The 20,298-nt window shown below is 54.8% G+C and overlaps 24 non-coding genes across 24 annotated transcripts; all 24 read right to left on the bottom strand.

Moving 5' to 3' along the window:
• Window positions 1-578: 578 nt before the first annotated feature.
• LOC138460269 (U2 spliceosomal RNA) lies at window positions 579-769 on the bottom strand. The gene has a single exon (XR_011263037.1). It is a non-coding gene; the product is annotated as a U2 spliceosomal RNA (small nuclear RNA).
• Window positions 770-1,408: 639 nt separating this feature from the next.
• LOC138460267 (U2 spliceosomal RNA) lies at window positions 1,409-1,599 on the bottom strand. Its single transcript, XR_011263036.1, has one exon. It is a non-coding gene; the product is annotated as a U2 spliceosomal RNA (small nuclear RNA).
• Window positions 1,600-2,236: 637 nt separating this feature from the next.
• LOC138460266 (U2 spliceosomal RNA) lies at window positions 2,237-2,427 on the bottom strand. The gene has a single exon (XR_011263035.1). It is a non-coding gene; the product is annotated as a U2 spliceosomal RNA (small nuclear RNA).
• A 637-nt stretch (window positions 2,428-3,064) lies between these two features.
• LOC138460265 (U2 spliceosomal RNA) lies at window positions 3,065-3,255 on the bottom strand. The gene has a single exon (XR_011263034.1). It is a non-coding gene; the product is annotated as a U2 spliceosomal RNA (small nuclear RNA).
• Window positions 3,256-3,892: 637 nt separating this feature from the next.
• On the bottom strand, window positions 3,893-4,083 carry LOC138460264 (U2 spliceosomal RNA). The gene has a single exon (XR_011263033.1). It is a non-coding gene; the product is annotated as a U2 spliceosomal RNA (small nuclear RNA).
• A 637-nt stretch (window positions 4,084-4,720) lies between these two features.
• On the bottom strand, window positions 4,721-4,911 carry LOC138460263 (U2 spliceosomal RNA). The gene has a single exon (XR_011263032.1). It is a non-coding gene; the product is annotated as a U2 spliceosomal RNA (small nuclear RNA).
• Window positions 4,912-5,547: 636 nt separating this feature from the next.
• On the bottom strand, window positions 5,548-5,738 carry LOC138460261 (U2 spliceosomal RNA). The gene has a single exon (XR_011263029.1). It is a non-coding gene; the product is annotated as a U2 spliceosomal RNA (small nuclear RNA).
• Window positions 5,739-6,375: 637 nt separating this feature from the next.
• Window positions 6,376-6,566, bottom strand: LOC138460260 (U2 spliceosomal RNA). The gene has a single exon (XR_011263028.1). It is a non-coding gene; the product is annotated as a U2 spliceosomal RNA (small nuclear RNA).
• A 637-nt stretch (window positions 6,567-7,203) lies between these two features.
• On the bottom strand, window positions 7,204-7,394 carry LOC138460259 (U2 spliceosomal RNA). Its single transcript, XR_011263027.1, has one exon. It is a non-coding gene; the product is annotated as a U2 spliceosomal RNA (small nuclear RNA).
• Window positions 7,395-8,031: 637 nt separating this feature from the next.
• On the bottom strand, window positions 8,032-8,222 carry LOC138460258 (U2 spliceosomal RNA). The gene has a single exon (XR_011263026.1). It is a non-coding gene; the product is annotated as a U2 spliceosomal RNA (small nuclear RNA).
• Window positions 8,223-8,859: 637 nt separating this feature from the next.
• On the bottom strand, window positions 8,860-9,050 carry LOC138460256 (U2 spliceosomal RNA). The gene has a single exon (XR_011263025.1). It is a non-coding gene; the product is annotated as a U2 spliceosomal RNA (small nuclear RNA).
• Window positions 9,051-9,687: 637 nt separating this feature from the next.
• LOC138460255 (U2 spliceosomal RNA) lies at window positions 9,688-9,878 on the bottom strand. Its single transcript, XR_011263024.1, has one exon. It is a non-coding gene; the product is annotated as a U2 spliceosomal RNA (small nuclear RNA).
• Window positions 9,879-10,515: 637 nt separating this feature from the next.
• Window positions 10,516-10,707, bottom strand: LOC138460341 (U2 spliceosomal RNA). The gene has a single exon (XR_011263110.1). It is a non-coding gene; the product is annotated as a U2 spliceosomal RNA (small nuclear RNA).
• Window positions 10,708-11,343: 636 nt separating this feature from the next.
• Window positions 11,344-11,534, bottom strand: LOC138460254 (U2 spliceosomal RNA). Its single transcript, XR_011263023.1, has one exon. It is a non-coding gene; the product is annotated as a U2 spliceosomal RNA (small nuclear RNA).
• Window positions 11,535-12,171: 637 nt separating this feature from the next.
• On the bottom strand, window positions 12,172-12,362 carry LOC138460253 (U2 spliceosomal RNA). The gene has a single exon (XR_011263022.1). It is a non-coding gene; the product is annotated as a U2 spliceosomal RNA (small nuclear RNA).
• Window positions 12,363-12,997: 635 nt separating this feature from the next.
• On the bottom strand, window positions 12,998-13,188 carry LOC138460252 (U2 spliceosomal RNA). Its single transcript, XR_011263021.1, has one exon. It is a non-coding gene; the product is annotated as a U2 spliceosomal RNA (small nuclear RNA).
• Window positions 13,189-13,825: 637 nt separating this feature from the next.
• Window positions 13,826-14,016, bottom strand: LOC138460251 (U2 spliceosomal RNA). The gene has a single exon (XR_011263020.1). It is a non-coding gene; the product is annotated as a U2 spliceosomal RNA (small nuclear RNA).
• A 634-nt stretch (window positions 14,017-14,650) lies between these two features.
• LOC138460249 (U2 spliceosomal RNA) lies at window positions 14,651-14,841 on the bottom strand. The gene has a single exon (XR_011263017.1). It is a non-coding gene; the product is annotated as a U2 spliceosomal RNA (small nuclear RNA).
• A 637-nt stretch (window positions 14,842-15,478) lies between these two features.
• LOC138460248 (U2 spliceosomal RNA) lies at window positions 15,479-15,669 on the bottom strand. Its single transcript, XR_011263016.1, has one exon. It is a non-coding gene; the product is annotated as a U2 spliceosomal RNA (small nuclear RNA).
• Window positions 15,670-16,306: 637 nt separating this feature from the next.
• Window positions 16,307-16,497, bottom strand: LOC138460247 (U2 spliceosomal RNA). The gene has a single exon (XR_011263015.1). It is a non-coding gene; the product is annotated as a U2 spliceosomal RNA (small nuclear RNA).
• A 637-nt stretch (window positions 16,498-17,134) lies between these two features.
• LOC138460245 (U2 spliceosomal RNA) lies at window positions 17,135-17,325 on the bottom strand. Its single transcript, XR_011263014.1, has one exon. It is a non-coding gene; the product is annotated as a U2 spliceosomal RNA (small nuclear RNA).
• A 637-nt stretch (window positions 17,326-17,962) lies between these two features.
• On the bottom strand, window positions 17,963-18,153 carry LOC138460244 (U2 spliceosomal RNA). The gene has a single exon (XR_011263013.1). It is a non-coding gene; the product is annotated as a U2 spliceosomal RNA (small nuclear RNA).
• A 637-nt stretch (window positions 18,154-18,790) lies between these two features.
• LOC138460243 (U2 spliceosomal RNA) lies at window positions 18,791-18,981 on the bottom strand. The gene has a single exon (XR_011263012.1). It is a non-coding gene; the product is annotated as a U2 spliceosomal RNA (small nuclear RNA).
• A 637-nt stretch (window positions 18,982-19,618) lies between these two features.
• LOC138460242 (U2 spliceosomal RNA) lies at window positions 19,619-19,809 on the bottom strand. Its single transcript, XR_011263011.1, has one exon. It is a non-coding gene; the product is annotated as a U2 spliceosomal RNA (small nuclear RNA).
• Between the last annotated feature and the right edge of the window lie 489 nt (window positions 19,810-20,298).

The following is a 20,298-nucleotide window of genomic DNA, read 5'->3' as shown; positions in this document are numbered from 1 at the left end:
CGCCCTCTGCCGTAGACTCCCAGGCACCTCGGAGGCGGCCGGGCCTAGCGTGCGTTTGCATGAAAGACCAGCAGCCCCGGGTCCGTTTTTGCATGGCTCCGCCCCCACATCTCCAGCAGCCTCGCTGCCAGGGCCCAAAGTCACCCCGAGCTGCCCGGGGGGCAGGCTCCTCCGAGCGCCCACCTTAGATAAGGCTTGGCCGTTCGTGGCCGTTCGGGGCCGGCAGGGGCGAGGAAGGAAGGAAGGAAGGAAGCAGGGCAAGGACAGTGTCCCCCATGCTCTCCTCCTCCTCCGGCTGGCTGGCTGGCTGGCTGGCTGGCTGGCTGGCTGGCTGGCTGGCTGGCGGCTCCCCTGAAAAAGGAGCCAAACGGCAGACTTTTTTCCTTCCGACAACTTGCTCCAAGACACGGAATGTTCAACAGGACATCTAAACAAAAAAGAAGGAAGAAAGGGAAAAAAAAAAATAAATAAATAAAAAAAATAATTTGCATAAGTACAGATATATTTTGCCGTGTGTGCTCTTCTTTTTCAAGAATCGCCCAAGTCTTTCTTTTTGACAGCTTTGTTTTCCCCGAGTGGGGAAGTGCACCAGTCCTGGAGGTACTGCAATACCAGGTTGATGCGTGGAGTGGACAGAGCAAGCTCCCATTCCATCTCCCTGTTCCAAAAATCAATTTAATATATGGTCCCCAGATAGAGGACGTATCAGATATTAAACTGATAAGAACAGATACTACACTTGATCTTAGCCAAAAGGCCGAGAAGCGATGCCCCGAAAGGGTCCGTCGGAAAGAGCGCTGCTCGGCAGCTCCCCCGCTGACTCGGAGTCGCCCTCTGCCGTAGACTCCCAGGCACCTCGGAGGCGGCCGGGCCTAGCGTGCGTTTGCATGAAAGACCAGCAGCCCCGGGTCCGTTTTTGCATGGCTCCGCCCCCACATCTCCAGCAGCCTCGCTGCCAGGGCCCAAAGTCACCCCGAGCTGCCCGGGGGGCAGGCTCCTCCGAGCGCCCACCTTAGATAAGGCTTGGCCGTTCGTGGCCGTTCGGGGCCGGCAGGGGCGAGGAAGGAAGGAAGGAAGGAAGCAGGGCAAGGACAGTGTCCCCCATGCTCTCCTCCTCCTCCGGCTGGCTGGCTGGCTGGCTGGCTGGCTGGCTGGCTGGCTGGCTGGCTGGCGGCTCCCCTGAAAAAGGAGCCAAACGGCAGACTTTTTTCCTTCCGACAACTTGCTCCAAGACACGGAATGTTCAACAGGGGACATCTAAACAAAAAAGAAGGAAGAAAGGGAAAAAAAAAAATAAATAAATAAAAAAAATAATTTGCATAAGTACAGATATATTTTGCCGTGTGTGCTCTTCTTTTTCAAGAATCGCCCAAGTCTTTCTTTTTGACAGCTTTGTTTTCCCCGAGTGGGGAAGTGCACCAGTCCTGGAGGTACTGCAATACCAGGTTGATGCGTGGAGTGGACAGAGCAAGCTCCCATTCCATCTCCCTGTTCCAAAAATCAATTTAATATATGGTCCCCAGATAGAGGACGTATCAGATATTAAACTGATAAGAACAGATACTACACTTGATCTTAGCCAAAAGGCCGAGAAGCGATGCCCCGAAAGGGTCCGTCGGAAAGAGCGCTGCTCGGCAGCTCCCCCGCTGACTCGGAGTCGCCCTCTGCCGTAGACTCCCAGGCACCTCGGAGGCGGCCGGGCCTAGCGTGCGTTTGCATGAAAGACCAGCAGCCCCGGGTCCGTTTTTGCATGGCTCCGCCCCCACATCTCCAGCAGCCTCGCTGCCAGGGCCCAAAGTCACCCCGAGCTGCCCGGGGGGCAGGCTCCTCCGAGCGCCCACCTTAGATAAGGCTTGGCCGTTCGTGGCCGTTCGGGGCCGGCAGGGGCGAGGAAGGAAGGAAGGAAGGAAGCAGGGCAAGGACAGTGTCCCCCATGCTCTCCTCCTCCTCCGGCTGGCTGGCTGGCTGGCTGGCTGGCTGGCTGGCTGGCTGGCTGGCTGGCGGCTCCCCTGAAAAAGGAGCCAAACGGCAGACTTTTTTCCTTCCGACAACTTGCTCCAAGACACGGAATGTTCAACAGGACATCTAAACAAAAAAGAAGGAAGAAAGGGAAAAAAAAAAATAAATAAATAAAAAAAATAATTTGCATAAGTACAGATATATTTTGCCGTGTGTGCTCTTCTTTTTCAAGAATCGCCCAAGTCTTTCTTTTTGACAGCTTTGTTTTCCCCGAGTGGGGAAGTGCACCAGTCCTGGAGGTACTGCAATACCAGGTTGATGCGTGGAGTGGACAGAGCAAGCTCCCATTCCATCTCCCTGTTCCAAAAATCAATTTAATATATGGTCCCCAGATAGAGGACGTATCAGATATTAAACTGATAAGAACAGATACTACACTTGATCTTAGCCAAAAGGCCGAGAAGCGATGCCCCGAAAGGGTCCGTCGGAAAGAGCGCTGCTCGGCAGCTCCCCCGCTGACTCGGAGTCGCCCTCTGCCGTAGACTCCCAGGCACCTCGGAGGCGGCCGGGCCTAGCGTGCGTTTGCATGAAAGACCAGCAGCCCCGGGTCCGTTTTTGCATGGCTCCGCCCCCACATCTCCAGCAGCCTCGCTGCCAGGGCCCAAAGTCACCCCGAGCTGCCCGGGGGGCAGGCTCCTCCGAGCGCCCACCTTAGATAAGGCTTGGCCGTTCGTGGCCGTTCGGGGCCGGCAGGGGCGAGGAAGGAAGGAAGGAAGGAAGCAGGGCAAGGACAGTGTCCCCCATGCTCTCCTCCTCCTCCGGCTGGCTGGCTGGCTGGCTGGCTGGCTGGCTGGCTGGCTGGCTGGCTGGCGGCTCCCCTGAAAAAGGAGCCAAACGGCAGACTTTTTTCCTTCCGACAACTTGCTCCAAGACACGGAATGTTCAACAGGACATCTAAACAAAAAAGAAGGAAGAAAGGGAAAAAAAAAAATAAATAAATAAAAAAAATAATTTGCATAAGTACAGATATATTTTGCCGTGTGTGCTCTTCTTTTTCAAGAATCGCCCAAGTCTTTCTTTTTGACAGCTTTGTTTTCCCCGAGTGGGGAAGTGCACCAGTCCTGGAGGTACTGCAATACCAGGTTGATGCGTGGAGTGGACAGAGCAAGCTCCCATTCCATCTCCCTGTTCCAAAAATCAATTTAATATATGGTCCCCAGATAGAGGACGTATCAGATATTAAACTGATAAGAACAGATACTACACTTGATCTTAGCCAAAAGGCCGAGAAGCGATGCCCCGAAAGGGTCCGTCGGAAAGAGCGCTGCTCGGCAGCTCCCCCGCTGACTCGGAGTCGCCCTCTGCCGTAGACTCCCAGGCACCTCGGAGGCGGCCGGGCCTAGCGTGCGTTTGCATGAAAGACCAGCAGCCCCGGGTCCGTTTTTGCATGGCTCCGCCCCCACATCTCCAGCAGCCTCGCTGCCAGGGCCCAAAGTCACCCCGAGCTGCCCGGGGGGCAGGCTCCTCCGAGCGCCCACCTTAGATAAGGCTTGGCCGTTCGTGGCCGTTCGGGGCCGGCAGGGGCGAGGAAGGAAGGAAGGAAGGAAGCAGGGCAAGGACAGTGTCCCCCATGCTCTCCTCCTCCTCCGGCTGGCTGGCTGGCTGGCTGGCTGGCTGGCTGGCTGGCTGGCTGGCTGGCGGCTCCCCTGAAAAAGGAGCCAAACGGCAGACTTTTTTCCTTCCGACAACTTGCTCCAAGACACGGAATGTTCAACAGGACATCTAAACAAAAAAGAAGGAAGAAAGGGAAAAAAAAAAATAAATAAATAAAAAAAATAATTTGCATAAGTACAGATATATTTTGCCGTGTGTGCTCTTCTTTTTCAAGAATCGCCCAAGTCTTTCTTTTTGACAGCTTTGTTTTCCCCGAGTGGGGAAGTGCACCAGTCCTGGAGGTACTGCAATACCAGGTTGATGCGTGGAGTGGACAGAGCAAGCTCCCATTCCATCTCCCTGTTCCAAAAATCAATTTAATATATGGTCCCCAGATAGAGGACGTATCAGATATTAAACTGATAAGAACAGATACTACACTTGATCTTAGCCAAAAGGCCGAGAAGCGATGCCCCGAAAGGGTCCGTCGGAAAGAGCGCTGCTCGGCAGCTCCCCCGCTGACTCGGAGTCGCCCTCTGCCGTAGACTCCCAGGCACCTCGGAGGCGGCCGGGCCTAGCGTGCGTTTGCATGAAAGACCAGCAGCCCCGGGTCCGTTTTTGCATGGCTCCGCCCCCACATCTCCAGCAGCCTCGCTGCCAGGGCCCAAAGTCACCCCGAGCTGCCCGGGGGGCAGGCTCCTCCGAGCGCCCACCTTAGATAAGGCTTGGCCGTTCGTGGCCGTTCGGGGCCGGCAGGGGCGAGGAAGGAAGGAAGGAAGGAAGCAGGGCAAGGACAGTGTCCCCCATGCTCTCCTCCTCCTCCGGCTGGCTGGCTGGCTGGCTGGCTGGCTGGCTGGCTGGCTGGCTGGCTGGCGGCTCCCCTGAAAAAGGAGCCAAACGGCAGACTTTTTTCCTTCCGACAACTTGCTCCAAGACACGGAATGTTCAACAGGACATCTAAACAAAAAAGAAGGAAGAAAGGGAAAAAAAAAAATAAATAAATAAAAAAAATAATTTGCATAAGTACAGATATATTTTGCCGTGTGTGCTCTTCTTTTTCAAGAATCGCCCAAGTCTTTCTTTTTGACAGCTTTGTTTTCCCCGAGTGGGGAAGTGCACCAGTCCTGGAGGTACTGCAATACCAGGTTGATGCGTGGAGTGGACAGAGCAAGCTCCCATTCCATCTCCCTGTTCCAAAAATCAATTTAATATATGGTCCCCAGATAGAGGACGTATCAGATATTAAACTGATAAGAACAGATACTACACTTGATCTTAGCCAAAAGGCCGAGAAGCGATGCCCCGAAAGGGTCCGTCGGAAAGAGCGCTGCTCGGCAGCTCCCCCGCTGACTCGGAGTCGCCCTCTGCCGTAGACTCCCAGGCACCTCGGAGGCGGCCGGGCCTAGCGTGCGTTTGCATGAAAGACCAGCAGCCCCGGGTCCGTTTTTGCATGGCTCCGCCCCCACATCTCCAGCAGCCTCGCTGCCAGGGCCCAAAGTCACCCCGAGCTGCCCGGGGGGCAGGCTCCTCCGAGCGCCCACCTTAGATAAGGCTTGGCCGTTCGTGGCCGTTCGGGGCCGGCAGGGGCGAGGAAGGAAGGAAGGAAGGAAGCAGGGCAAGGACAGTGTCCCCCATGCTCTCCTCCTCCTCCGGCTGGCTGGCTGGCTGGCTGGCTGGCTGGCTGGCTGGTGGCTGGCTGGCGGCTCCCCTGAAAAAGGAGCCAAACGGCAGACTTTTTTCCTTCCGACAACTTGCTCCAAGACACGGAATGTTCAACAGGACATCTAAACAAAAAAGAAGGAAGAAAGGGAAAAAAAAAAATAAATAAATAAAAAAAATAATTTGCATAAGTACAGATATATTTTGCCGTGTGTGCTCTTCTTTTTCAAGAATCGCCCAAGTCTTTCTTTTTGACAGCTTTGTTTTCCCCGAGTGGGGAAGTGCACCAGTCCTGGAGGTACTGCAATACCAGGTTGATGCGTGGAGTGGACAGAGCAAGCTCCCATTCCATCTCCCTGTTCCAAAAATCAATTTAATATATGGTCCCCAGATAGAGGACGTATCAGATATTAAACTGATAAGAACAGATACTACACTTGATCTTAGCCAAAAGGCCGAGAAGCGATGCCCCGAAAGGGTCCGTCGGAAAGAGCGCTGCTCGGCAGCTCCCCCGCTGACTCGGAGTCGCCCTCTGCCGTAGACTCCCAGGCACCTCGGAGGCGGCCGGGCCTAGCGTGCGTTTGCATGAAAGACCAGCAGCCCCGGGTCCGTTTTTGCATGGCTCCGCCCCCACATCTCCAGCAGCCTCGCTGCCAGGGCCCAAAGTCACCCCGAGCTGCCCGGGGGGCAGGCTCCTCCGAGCGCCCACCTTAGATAAGGCTTGGCCGTTCGTGGCCGTTCGGGGCCGGCAGGGGCGAGGAAGGAAGGAAGGAAGGAAGCAGGGCAAGGACAGTGTCCCCCATGCTCTCCTCCTCCTCCGGCTGGCTGGCTGGCTGGCTGGCTGGCTGGCTGGCTGGCTGGCTGGCTGGCGGCTCCCCTGAAAAAGGAGCCAAACGGCAGACTTTTTTCCTTCCGACAACTTGCTCCAAGACACGGAATGTTCAACAGGACATCTAAACAAAAAAGAAGGAAGAAAGGGAAAAAAAAAAATAAATAAATAAAAAAAATAATTTGCATAAGTACAGATATATTTTGCCGTGTGTGCTCTTCTTTTTCAAGAATCGCCCAAGTCTTTCTTTTTGACAGCTTTGTTTTCCCCGAGTGGGGAAGTGCACCAGTCCTGGAGGTACTGCAATACCAGGTTGATGCGTGGAGTGGACAGAGCAAGCTCCCATTCCATCTCCCTGTTCCAAAAATCAATTTAATATATGGTCCCCAGATAGAGGACGTATCAGATATTAAACTGATAAGAACAGATACTACACTTGATCTTAGCCAAAAGGCCGAGAAGCGATGCCCCGAAAGGGTCCGTCGGAAAGAGCGCTGCTCGGCAGCTCCCCCGCTGACTCGGAGTCGCCCTCTGCCGTAGACTCCCAGGCACCTCGGAGGCGGCCGGGCCTAGCGTGCGTTTGCATGAAAGACCAGCAGCCCCGGGTCCGTTTTTGCATGGCTCCGCCCCCACATCTCCAGCAGCCTCGCTGCCAGGGCCCAAAGTCACCCCGAGCTGCCCGGGGGGCAGGCTCCTCCGAGCGCCCACCTTAGATAAGGCTTGGCCGTTCGTGGCCGTTCGGGGCCGGCAGGGGCGAGGAAGGAAGGAAGGAAGGAAGCAGGGCAAGGACAGTGTCCCCCATGCTCTCCTCCTCCTCCGGCTGGCTGGCTGGCTGGCTGGCTGGCTGGCTGGCTGGCTGGCTGGCTGGCGGCTCCCCTGAAAAAGGAGCCAAACGGCAGACTTTTTTCCTTCCGACAACTTGCTCCAAGACACGGAATGTTCAACAGGACATCTAAACAAAAAAGAAGGAAGAAAGGGAAAAAAAAAAATAAATAAATAAAAAAAATAATTTGCATAAGTACAGATATATTTTGCCGTGTGTGCTCTTCTTTTTCAAGAATCGCCCAAGTCTTTCTTTTTGACAGCTTTGTTTTCCCCGAGTGGGGAAGTGCACCAGTCCTGGAGGTACTGCAATACCAGGTTGATGCGTGGAGTGGACAGAGCAAGCTCCCATTCCATCTCCCTGTTCCAAAAATCAATTTAATATATGGTCCCCAGATAGAGGACGTATCAGATATTAAACTGATAAGAACAGATACTACACTTGATCTTAGCCAAAAGGCCGAGAAGCGATGCCCCGAAAGGGTCCGTCGGAAAGAGCGCTGCTCGGCAGCTCCCCCGCTGACTCGGAGTCGCCCTCTGCCGTAGACTCCCAGGCACCTCGGAGGCGGCCGGGCCTAGCGTGCGTTTGCATGAAAGACCAGCAGCCCCGGGTCCGTTTTTGCATGGCTCCGCCCCCACATCTCCAGCAGCCTCGCTGCCAGGGCCCAAAGTCACCCCGAGCTGCCCGGGGGGCAGGCTCCTCCGAGCGCCCACCTTAGATAAGGCTTGGCCGTTCGTGGCCGTTCGGGGCCGGCAGGGGCGAGGAAGGAAGGAAGGAAGGAAGCAGGGCAAGGACAGTGTCCCCCATGCTCTCCTCCTCCTCCGGCTGGCTGGCTGGCTGGCTGGCTGGCTGGCTGGCTGGCTGGCTGGCTGGCGGCTCCCCTGAAAAAGGAGCCAAACGGCAGACTTTTTTCCTTCCGACAACTTGCTCCAAGACACGGAATGTTCAACAGGACATCTAAACAAAAAAGAAGGAAGAAAGGGAAAAAAAAAAATAAATAAATAAAAAAAATAATTTGCATAAGTACAGATATATTTTGCCGTGTGTGCTCTTCTTTTTCAAGAATCGCCCAAGTCTTTCTTTTTGACAGCTTTGTTTTCCCCGAGTGGGGAAGTGCACCAGTCCTGGAGGTACTGCAATACCAGGTTGATGCGTGGAGTGGACAGAGCAAGCTCCCATTCCATCTCCCTGTTCCAAAAATCAATTTAATATATGGTCCCCAGATAGAGGACGTATCAGATATTAAACTGATAAGAACAGATACTACACTTGATCTTAGCCAAAAGGCCGAGAAGCGATGCCCCGAAAGGGTCCGTCGGAAAGAGCGCTGCTCGGCAGCTCCCCCGCTGACTCGGAGTCGCCCTCTGCCGTAGACTCCCAGGCACCTCGGAGGCGGCCGGGCCTAGCGTGCGTTTGCATGAAAGACCAGCAGCCCCGGGTCCGTTTTTGCATGGCTCCGCCCCCACATCTCCAGCAGCCTCGCTGCCAGGGCCCAAAGTCACCCCGAGCTGCCCGGGGGGCAGGCTCCTCCGAGCGCCCACCTTAGATAAGGCTTGGCCGTTCGTGGCCGTTCGGGGCCGGCAGGGGCGAGGAAGGAAGGAAGGAAGGAAGCAGGGCAAGGACAGTGTCCCCCATGCTCTCCTCCTCCTCCGGCTGGCTGGCTGGCTGGCTGGCTGGCTGGCTGGCTGGCTGGCTGGCTGGCGGCTCCCCTGAAAAAGGAGCCAAACGGCAGACTTTTTTCCTTCCGACAACTTGCTCCAAGACACGGAATGTTCAACAGGACATCTAAACAAAAAAGAAGGAAGAAAGGGAAAAAAAAAAATAAATAAATAAAAAAAATAATTTGCATAAGTACAGATATATTTTGCCGTGTGTGCTCTTCTTTTTCAAGAATCGCCCAAGTCTTTCTTTTTGACAGCTTTGTTTTCCCCGAGTGGGGAAGTGCACCAGTCCTGGAGGTACTGCAATACCAGGTTGATGCGTGGAGTGGACAGAGCAAGCTCCCATTCCATCTCCCTGTTCCAAAAATCAATTTAATATATGGTCCCCAGATAGAGGACGTATCAGATATTAAACTGATAAGAACAGATACTACACTTGATCTTAGCCAAAAGGCCGAGAAGCGATGCCCCGAAAGGGTCCGTCGGAAAGAGCGCTGCTCGGCAGCTCCCCCGCTGACTCGGAGTCGCCCTCTGCCGTAGACTCCCAGGCACCTCGGAGGCGGCCGGGCCTAGCGTGCGTTTGCATGAAAGACCAGCAGCCCCGGGTCCGTTTTTGCATGGCTCCGCCCCCACATCTCCAGCAGCCTCGCTGCCAGGGCCCAAAGTCACCCCGAGCTGCCCGGGGGGCAGGCTCCTCCGAGCGCCCACCTTAGATAAGGCTTGGCCGTTCGTGGCCGTTCGGGGCCGGCAGGGGCGAGGAAGGAAGGAAGGAAGGAAGCAGGGCAAGGACAGTGTCCCCCATGCTCTCCTCCTCCTCCGGCTGGCTGGCTGGCTGGCTGGCTGGCTGGCTGGCTGGCTGGCTGGCTGGCGGCTCCCCTGAAAAAGGAGCCAAACGGCAGACTTTTTTCCTTCCGACAACTTGCTCCAAGACACGGAATGTTCAACAGGACATCTAAACAAAAAAGAAGGAAGAAAGGGAAAAAAAAAAATAAATAAATAAAAAAAATAATTTGCATAAGTACAGATATATTTTGCCGTGTGTGCTCTTCTTTTTCAAGAATCGCCCAAGTCTTTCTTTTTGACAGCTTTGTTTTCCCCGAGTGGGGAAGTGCACCAGTCCTGGAGGTACTGCAATACCAGGTTGATGCGTGGAGTGGACAGAGCAAGCTCCCATTCCATCTCCCTGTTCCAAAAATCAATTTAATATATGGTCCCCAGATAGAGGACGTATCAGATATTAAACTGATAAGAACAGATACTACACTTGATCTTAGCCAAAAGGCCGAGAAGCGATGCCCCGAAAGGGTCCGTCGGAAAGAGCGCTGCTCGGCAGCTCCCCCGCTGACTCGGAGTCGCCCTCTGCCGTAGACTCCCAGGCACCTCGGAGGCGGCCGGGCCTAGCGTGCGTTTGCATGAAAGACCAGCAGCCCCGGGTCCGTTTTTGCATGGCTCCGCCCCCACATCTCCAGCAGCCTCGCTGCCAGGGCCCAAAGTCACCCCGAGCTGCCCGGGGGGCAGGCTCCTCCGAGCGCCCACCTTAGATAAGGCTTGGCCGTTCGTGGCCGTTCGGGGCCGGCAGGGGCGAGGAAGGAAGGAAGGAAGGAAGCAGGGCAAGGACAGTGTCCCCCATGCTCTCCTCCTCCTCCGGCTGGCTGGCTGGCTGGCTGGCTGGCTGGCTGGCTGGCTGGCTGGCTGGCGGCTCCCCTGAAAAAGGAGCCAAACGGCAGACTTTTTTCCTTCCGACAACTTGCTCCAAGACACGGAATGTTCAACAGGACATCTAAACAAAAAAGAAGGAAGAAAGGGAAAAAAAAAAATAAATAAATAAAAAAAATAATTTGCATAAGTACAGATATATTTTGCCGTGTGTGCTCTTCTTTTTCAAGAATCGCCCAAGTCTTTCTTTTTGACAGCTTTGTTTTCCCCGAGTGGGGAAGTGCACCAGTCCTGGAAGGTACTGCAATACCAGGTTGATGCGTGGAGTGGACAGAGCAAGCTCCCATTCCATCTCCCTGTTCCAAAAATCAATTTAATATATGGTCCCCAGATAGAGGACGTATCAGATATTAAACTGATAAGAACAGATACTACACTTGATCTTAGCCAAAAGGCCGAGAAGCGATGCCCCGAAAGGGTCCGTCGGAAAGAGCGCTGCTCGGCAGCTCCCCCGCTGACTCGGAGTCGCCCTCTGCCGTAGACTCCCAGGCACCTCGGAGGCGGCCGGGCCTAGCGTGCGTTTGCATGAAAGACCAGCAGCCCCGGGTCCGTTTTTGCATGGCTCCGCCCCCACATCTCCAGCAGCCTCGCTGCCAGGGCCCAAAGTCACCCCGAGCTGCCCGGGGGGCAGGCTCCTCCGAGCGCCCACCTTAGATAAGGCTTGGCCGTTCGTGGCCGTTCGGGGCCGGCAGGGGCGAGGAAGGAAGGAAGGAAGGAAGCAGGGCAAGGACAGTGTCCCCCATGCTCTCCTCCTCCTCCGGCTGGCTGGCTGGCTGGCTGCTGGCTGGCTGGCTGGCTGGCTGGCTGGCGGCTCCCCTGAAAAAGGAGCCAAACGGCAGACTTTTTTCCTTCCGACAACTTGCTCCAAGACACGGAATGTTCAACAGGACATCTAAACAAAAAAGAAGGAAGAAAGGGAAAAAAAAAAATAAATAAATAAAAAAAATAATTTGCATAAGTACAGATATATTTTGCCGTGTGTGCTCTTCTTTTTCAAGAATCGCCCAAGTCTTTCTTTTTGACAGCTTTGTTTTCCCCGAGTGGGGAAGTGCACCAGTCCTGGAGGTACTGCAATACCAGGTTGATGCGTGGAGTGGACAGAGCAAGCTCCCATTCCATCTCCCTGTTCCAAAAATCAATTTAATATATGGTCCCCAGATAGAGGACGTATCAGATATTAAACTGATAAGAACAGATACTACACTTGATCTTAGCCAAAAGGCCGAGAAGCGATGCCCCGAAAGGGTCCGTCGGAAAGAGCGCTGCTCGGCAGCTCCCCCGCTGACTCGGAGTCGCCCTCTGCCGTAGACTCCCAGGCACCTCGGAGGCGGCCGGGCCTAGCGTGCGTTTGCATGAAAGACCAGCAGCCCCGGGTCCGTTTTTGCATGGCTCCGCCCCCACATCTCCAGCAGCCTCGCTGCCAGGGCCCAAAGTCACCCCGAGCTGCCCGGGGGGCAGGCTCCTCCGAGCGCCCACCTTAGATAAGGCTTGGCCGTTCGTGGCCGTTCGGGGCCGGCAGGGGCGAGGAAGGAAGGAAGGAAGGAAGCAGGGCAAGGACAGTGTCCCCCATGCTCTCCTCCTCCTCCGGCTGGCTGGCTGGCTGGCTGGCTGGCTGGCTGGCTGGCTGGCTGGCTGGCGGCTCCCCTGAAAAAGGAGCCAAACGGCAGACTTTTTTCCTTCCGACAACTTGCTCCAAGACACGGAATGTTCAACAGGACATCTAAACAAAAAAGAAGGAAGAAAGGGAAAAAAAAAAATAAATAAATAAAAAAAATAATTTGCATAAGTACAGATATATTTTGCCGTGTGTGCTCTTCTTTTTCAAGAATCGCCCAAGTCTTTCTTTTTGACAGCTTTGTTTTCCCCGAGTGGGGAAGTGCACCAGTCCTGGAGGTACTGCAATACCAGGTTGATGCGTGGAGTGGACAGAGCAAGCTCCCATTCCATCTCCCTGTTCCAAAAATCAATTTAATATATGGTCCCCAGATAGAGGACGTATCAGATATTAAACTGATAAGAACAGATACTACACTTGATCTTAGCCAAAAGGCCGAGAAGCGATGCCCCGAAAGGGTCCGTCGGAAAGAGCGCTGCTCGGCAGCTCCCCCGCTGACTCGGAGTCGCCCTCTGCCGTAGACTCCCAGGCACCTCGGAGGCGGCCGGGCCTAGCGTGCGTTTGCATGAAAGACCAGCAGCCCCGGGTCCGTTTTTGCATGGCTCCGCCCCCACATCTCCAGCAGCCTCGCTGCCAGGGCCCAAAGTCACCCCGAGCTGCCCGGGGGGCAGGCTCCTCCGAGCGCCCACCTTAGATAAGGCTTGGCCGTTCGTGGCCGTTCGGGGCCGGCAGGGGCGAGGAAGGAAGGAAGGAAGGAAGCAGGGCAAGGACAGTGTCCCCCATGTCTCCTCCTCCTCCGGCTGGCTGGCTGGCTGGCTGGCTGGCTGGCTGGCTGGCTGGCTGGCTGGCGGCTCCCTGAAAAAGGAGCCAAACGGCAGACTTTTTTCCTTCCGACAACTTGCTCCAAGACACGGAATGTTCAACAGGACATCTAAACAAAAAAGAAGGAAGAAAGGGAAAAAAAAAAATAAATAAATAAAAAAAATAATTTGCATAAGTACAGATATATTTTGCCGTGTGTGCTCTTCTTTTTCAAGAATCGCCCAAGTCTTTCTTTTTGACAGCTTTGTTTTCCCCGAGTGGGGAAGTGCACCAGTCCTGGAGGTACTGCAATACCAGGTTGATGCGTGGAGTGGACAGAGCAAGCTCCCATTCCATCTCCCTGTTCCAAAAATCAATTTAATATATGGTCCCCAGATAGAGGACGTATCAGATATTAAACTGATAAGAACAGATACTACACTTGATCTTAGCCAAAAGGCCGAGAAGCGATGCCCCGAAAGGGTCCGTCGGAAAGAGCGCTGCTCGGCAGCTCCCCCGCTGACTCGGAGTCGCCCTCTGCCGTAGACTCCCAGGCACCTCGGAGGCGGCCGGGCCTAGCGTGCGTTTGCATGAAAGACCAGCAGCCCCGGGTCCGTTTTTGCATGGCTCCGCCCCCACATCTCCAGCAGCCTCGCTGCCAGGGCCCAAAGTCACCCCGAGCTGCCCGGGGGGCAGGCTCCTCCGAGCGCCCACCTTAGATAAGGCTTGGCCGTTCGTGGCCGTTCGGGGCCGGCAGGGGCGAGGAAGGAAGGAAGGAAGGAAGCAGGGCAAGGACAGTGTCCCCCATGCTCTCCTCCTCCTCCGGCTGGCTGGCTGGCTGGCTGGCTGGCTGGCTGGCTGGCTGGCTGGCTGGCGGCTCCCCTGAAAAAGGAGCCAAACGGCAGACTTTTTTCCTTCCGACAACTTGCTCCAAGACACGGAATGTTCAACAGGACATCTAAACAAAAAAGAAGGAAGAAAGGGAAAAAAAAAAATAAATAAATAAAAAAAATAATTTGCATAAGTACAGATATATTTTGCCGTGTGTGCTCTTCTTTTTCAAGAATCGCCCAAGTCTTTCTTTTTGACAGCTTTGTTTTCCCCGAGTGGGGAAGTGCACCAGTCCTGGAGGTACTGCAATACCAGGTTGATGCGTGGAGTGGACAGAGCAAGCTCCCATTCCATCTCCCTGTTCCAAAAATCAATTTAATATATGGTCCCCAGATAGAGGACGTATCAGATATTAAACTGATAAGAACAGATACTACACTTGATCTTAGCCAAAAGGCCGAGAAGCGATGCCCCGAAAGGGTCCGTCGGAAAGAGCGCTGCTCGGCAGCTCCCCCGCTGACTCGGAGTCGCCCTCTGCCGTAGACTCCCAGGCACCTCGGAGGCGGCCGGGCCTAGCGTGCGTTTGCATGAAAGACCAGCAGCCCCGGGTCCGTTTTTGCATGGCTCCGCCCCCACATCTCCAGCAGCCTCGCTGCCAGGGCCCAAAGTCACCCCGAGCTGCCCGGGGGGCAGGCTCCTCCGAGCGCCCACCTTAGATAAGGCTTGGCCGTTCGTGGCCGTTCGGGGCCGGCAGGGGCGAGGAAGGAAGGAAGGAAGGAAGCAGGGCAAGGACAGTGTCCCCCATGCTCTCCTCCTCCTCCGGCTGGCTGGCTGGCTGGCTGGCTGGCTGGCTGGCTGGCTGGCTGGCTGGCTCCCCTGAAAAAGGAGCCAAACGGCAGACTTTTTTCCTTCCGACAACTTGCTCCAAGACACGGAATGTTCAACAGGACATCTAAACAAAAAAGAAGGAAGAAAGGGAAAAAAAAAAATAAATAAATAAAAAAAATAATTTGCATAAGTACAGATATATTTTGCCGTGTGTGCTCTTCTTTTTCAAGAATCGCCCAAGTCTTTCTTTTTGACAGCTTTGTTTTCCCCGAGTGGGGAAGTGCACCAGTCCTGGAGGTACTGCAATACCAGGTTGATGCGTGGAGTGGACAGAGCAAGCTCCCATTCCATCTCCCTGTTCCAAAAATCAATTTAATATATGGTCCCCAGATAGAGGACGTATCAGATATTAAACTGATAAGAACAGATACTACACTTGATCTTAGCCAAAAGGCCGAGAAGCGATGCCCCGAAAGGGTCCGTCGGAAAGAGCGCTGCTCGGCAGCTCCCCCGCTGACTCGGAGTCGCCCTCTGCCGTAGACTCCCAGGCACCTCGGAGGCGGCCGGGCCTAGCGTGCGTTTGCATGAAAGACCAGCAGCCCCGGGTCCGTTTTTGCATGGCTCCGCCCCCACATCTCCAGCAGCCTCGCTGCCAGGGCCCAAAGTCACCCCGAGCTGCCCGGGGGGCAGGCTCCTCCGAGCGCCCACCTTAGATAAGGCTTGGCCGTTCGTGGCCGTTCGGGGCCGGCAGGGGCGAGGAAGGAAGGAAGGAAGGAAGCAGGGCAAGGACAGTGTCCCCCATGCTCTCCTCCTCCTCCGGCTGGCTGGCTGGCTGGCTGGCTGGCTGGCTGGCTGGCTGGCTGGCTGGCGGCTCCCCTGAAAAAGGAGCCAAACGGCAGACTTTTTTCCTTCCGACAACTTGCTCCAAGACACGGAATGTTCAACAGGACATCTAAACAAAAAAGAAGGAAGAAAGGGAAAAAAAAAAATAAATAAATAAAAAAAATAATTTGCATAAGTACAGATATATTTTGCCGTGTGTGCTCTTCTTTTTCAAGAATCGCCCAAGTCTTTCTTTTTGACAGCTTTGTTTTCCCCGAGTGGGGAAGTGCACCAGTCCTGGAGGTACTGCAATACCAGGTTGATGCGTGGAGTGGACAGAGCAAGCTCCCATTCCATCTCCCTGTTCCAAAAATCAATTTAATATATGGTCCCCAGATAGAGGACGTATCAGATATTAAACTGATAAGAACAGATACTACACTTGATCTTAGCCAAAAGGCCGAGAAGCGATGCCCCGAAAGGGTCCGTCGGAAAGAGCGCTGCTCGGCAGCTCCCCCGCTGACTCGGAGTCGCCCTCTGCCGTAGACTCCCAGGCACCTCGGAGGCGGCCGGGCCTAGCGTGCGTTTGCATGAAAGACCAGCAGCCCCGGGTCCGTTTTTGCATGGCTCCGCCCCCACATCTCCAGCAGCCTCGCTGCCAGGGCCCAAAGTCACCCCGAGCTGCCCGGGGGGCAGGCTCCTCCGAGCGCCCACCTTAGATAAGGCTTGGCCGTTCGTGGCCGTTCGGGGCCGGCAGGGGCGAGGAAGGAAGGAAGGAAGGAAGCAGGGCAAGGACAGTGTCCCCCATGCTCTCCTCCTCCTCCGGCTGGCTGGCTGGCTGGCTGGCTGGCTGGCTGGCTGGCTGGCTGGCTGGCGGCTCCCCTGAAAAAGGAGCCAAACGGCAGACTTTTTTCCTTCCGACAACTTGCTCCAAGACACGGAATGTTCAACAGGACATCTAAACAAAAAAGAAGGAAGAAAGGGAAAAAAAAAAATAAATAAATAAAAAAAATAATTTGCATAAGTACAGATATATTTTGCCGTGTGTGCTCTTCTTTTTCAAGAATCGCCCAAGTCTTTCTTTTTGACAGCTTTGTTTTCCCCGAGTGGGGAAGTGCACCAGTCCTGGAGGTACTGCAATACCAGGTTGATGCGTGGAGTGGACAGAGCAAGCTCCCATTCCATCTCCCTGTTCCAAAAATCAATTTAATATATGGTCCCCAGATAGAGGACGTATCAGATATTAAACTGATAAGAACAGATACTACACTTGATCTTAGCCAAAAGGCCGAGAAGCGATGCCCCGAAAGGGTCCGTCGGAAAGAGCGCTGCTCGGCAGCTCCCCCGCTGACTCGGAGTCGCCCTCTGCCGTAGACTCCCAGGCACCTCGGAGGCGGCCGGGCCTAGCGTGCGTTTGCATGAAAGACCAGCAGCCCCGGGTCCGTTTTTGCATGGCTCCGCCCCCACATCTCCAGCAGCCTCGCTGCCAGGGCCCAAAGTCACCCCGAGCTGCCCGGGGGGCAGGCTCCTCCGAGCGCCCACCTTAGATAAGGCTTGGCCGTTCGTGGCCGTTCGGGGCCGGCAGGGGCGAGGAAGGAAGGAAGGAAGGAAGCAGGGCAAGGACAGTGTCCCCCATGCTCTCCTCCTCCTCCGGCTGGCTGGCTGGCTGGCTGGCTGGCTGGCTGGCTGGCTGGCTGGCTGGCGGCTCCCCTGAAAAAGGAGCCAAACGGCAGACTTTTTTCCTTCCGACAACTTGCTCCAAGACACGGAATGTTCAACAGGACATCTAAACAAAAAAGAAGGAAGAAAGGGAAAAAAAAAAATAAATAAATAAAAAAAATAATTTGCATAAGTACAGATATATTTTGCCGTGTGTGCTCTTCTTTTTCAAGAATCGCCCAAGTCTTTCTTTTTGACAGCTTTGTTTTCCCCGAGTGGGGAAGTGCACCAGTCCTGGAGGTACTGCAATACCAGGTTGATGCGTGGAGTGGACAGAGCAAGCTCCCATTCCATCTCCCTGTTCCAAAAATCAATTTAATATATGGTCCCCAGATAGAGGACGTATCAGATATTAAACTGATAAGAACAGATACTACACTTGATCTTAGCCAAAAGGCCGAGAAGCGATGCCCCGAAAGGGTCCGTCGGAAAGAGCGCTGCTCGGCAGCTCCCCCGCTGACTCGGAGTCGCCCTCTGCCGTAGACTCCCAGGCACCTCGGAGGCGGCCGGGCCTAGCGTGCGTTTGCATGAAAGACCAGCAGCCCCGGGTCCGTTTTTGCATGGCTCCGCCCCCACATCTCCAGCAGCCTCGCTGCCAGGGCCCAAAGTCACCCCGAGCTGCCCGGGGGGCAGGCTCCTCCGAGCGCCCACCTTAGATAAGGCTTGGCCGTTCGTGGCCGTTCGGGGCCGGCAGGGGCGAGGAAGGAAGGAAGGAAGGAAGCAGGGCAAGGACAGTGTCCCCCATGCTCTCCTCCTCCTCCGGCTGGCTGGCTGGCTGGCTGGCTGGCTGGCTGGCTGGCTGGCTGGCTGGCGGCTCCCCTGAAAAAGGAGCCAAACGGCAGACTTTTTTCCTTCCGACAACTTGCTCCAAGACACGGAATGTTCAACAGGACATCTAAACAAAAAAGAAGGAAGAAAGGGAAAAAAAAAAATAAATAAATAAAAAAAATAATTTGCATAAGTACAGATATATTTTGCCGTGTGTGCTCTTCTTTTTCAAGAATCGCCCAAGTCTTTCTTTTTGACAGCTTTGTTTTCCCCGAGTGGGGAAGTGCACCAGTCCTGGAGGTACTGCAATACCAGGTTGATGCGTGGAGTGGACAGAGCAAGCTCCCATTCCATCTCCCTGTTCCAAAAATCAATTTAATATATGGTCCCCAGATAGAGGACGTATCAGATATTAAACTGATAAGAACAGATACTACACTTGATCTTAGCCAAAAGGCCGAGAAGCGATGCCCCGAAAGGGTCCGTCGGAAAGAGCGCTGCTCGGCAGCTCCCCCGCTGACTCGGAGTCGCCCTCTGCCGTAGACTCCCAGGCACCTCGGAGGCGGCCGGGCCTAGCGTGCGTTTGCATGAAAGACCAGCAGCCCCGGGTCCGTTTTTGCATGGCTCCGCCCCCACATCTCCAGCAGCCTCGCTGCCAGGGCCCAAAGTCACCCCGAGCTGCCCGGGGGGCAGGCTCCTCCGAGCGCCCACCTTAGATAAGGCTTGGCCGTTCGTGGCCGTTCGGGGCCGGCAGGGGCGAGGAAGGAAGGAAGGAAGGAAGCAGGGCAAGGACAGTGTCCCCCATGCTCTCCTCCTCCTCCGGCTGGCTGGCTGGCTGGCTGGCTGGCTGGCTGGCTGGCTGGCTGGCTGGCGGCTCCCCTGAAAAAGGAGCCAAACGGCAGACTTTTTTCCTTCCGACAACTTGCTCCAAGACACGGAATGTTCAACAGGACATCTAAACAAAAAAGAAGGAAGAAAGGGAAAAAAAAAAATAAATAAATAAAAAAAATAATTTGCATAAGTACAGATATATTTTGCCGTGTGTGCTCTTCTTTTTCAAGAATCGCCCAAGTCTTTCTTTTTGACAGCTTTGTTTTCCCCGAGTGGGGAAGTGCACCAGTCCTGGAGGTACTGCAATACCAGGTTGATGCGTGGAGTGGACAGAGCAAGCTCCCATTCCATCTCCCTGTTCCAAAAATCAATTTAATATATGGTCCCCAGATAGAGGACGTATCAGATATTAAACTGATAAGAACAGATACTACACTTGATCTTAGCCAAAAGGCCGAGAAGCGATGCCCCGAAAGGGTCCGTCGGAAAGAGCGCTGCTCGGCAGCTCCCCCGCTGACTCGGAGTCGCCCTCTGCCGTAGACTCCCAGGCACCTCGGAGGCGGCCGGGCCTAGCGTGCGTTTGCATGAAAGACCAGCAGCCCCGGGTCCGTTTTTGCATGGCTCCGCCCCCACATCTCCAGCAGCCTCGCTGCCAGGGCCCAAAGTCACCCCGAGCTGCCCGGGGGGCAGGCTCCTCCGAGCGCCCACCTTAGATAAGGCTTGGCCGTTCGTGGCCGTTCGGGGCCGGCAGGGGCGAGGAAGGAAGGAAGGAAGGAAGCAGGGCAAGGACAGTGTCCCCCATGCTCTCCTCCTCCTCCGGCTGGCTGGCTGGCTGGCTGGCTGGCTGGCTGGCTGGCTGGCTGGCTGGCGGCTCCCCTGAAAAAGGAGCCAAACGGCAGACTTTTTTCCTTCCGACAACTTGCTCCAAGACACGGAATGTTCAACAGGACATCTAAACAAAAAAGAAGGAAGAAAGGGAAAAAAAAAAATAAATAAATAAAAAAAATAATTTGCATAAGTACAGATATATTTTGCCGTGTGTGCTCTTCTTTTTCAAGAATCGCCCAAGTCTTTCTTTTTGACAGCTTTGTTTTCCCCGAGTGGGGAAGTGCACCAGTCCTGGAGGTACTGCAATACCAGGTTGATGCGTGGAGTGGACAGAGCAAGCTCCCATTCCATCTCCCTGTTCCAAAAATCAATTTAATATATGGTCCCCAGATAGAGGACGTATCAGATATTAAACTGATAAGAACAGATACTACACTTGATCTTAGCCAAAAGGCCGAGAAGCGATGCCCCGAAAGGGTCCGTCGGAAAGAGCGCTGCTCGGCAGCTCCCCCGCTGACTCGGAGTCGCCCTCTGCCGTAGACTCCCAGGCACCTCGGAGGCGGCCGGGCCTAGCGTGCGTTTGCATGAAAGACCAGCAGCCCCGGGTCCGTTTTTGCATGGCTCCGCCCCCACATCTCCAGCAGCCTCGCTGCCAGGGCCCAAAGTCACCCCGAGCTGCCCGGGGGGCAGGCTCCTCCGAGCGCCCACCTTAGATAAGGCTTGGCCGTTCGTGGCCGTTCGGGGCCGGCAGGGGCGAGGAAGGAAGGAAGGAAGGAAGCAGGGCAAGGACAGTGTCCCCCATGCTCTCCTCCTCCTCCGGCTGGCTGGCTGGCTGGCTGGCTGGCTGGCTGGCTGGCTGGCTGGCTGGCGGCTCCCCTGAAAAAGGAGCCAAACGGCAGACTTTTTTCCTTCCGACAACTTGCTCCAAGACACGGAATGTTCAACAGGACATCTA

The sequence above is a fragment of the Ambystoma mexicanum genome, chromosome 4p, assembly GCF_040938575.1.
Source record: "Ambystoma mexicanum isolate Mex_15411 chromosome 4p, UKY_AmexF1_1, whole genome shotgun sequence".
In the NCBI taxonomy this organism is placed as follows: Eukaryota; Metazoa; Chordata; class Amphibia; order Caudata; family Ambystomatidae; genus Ambystoma; species Ambystoma mexicanum.
Note: the sequence above shows the minus strand (reverse complement) of the source record. Positions and strands in the feature narration are given on the sequence as shown.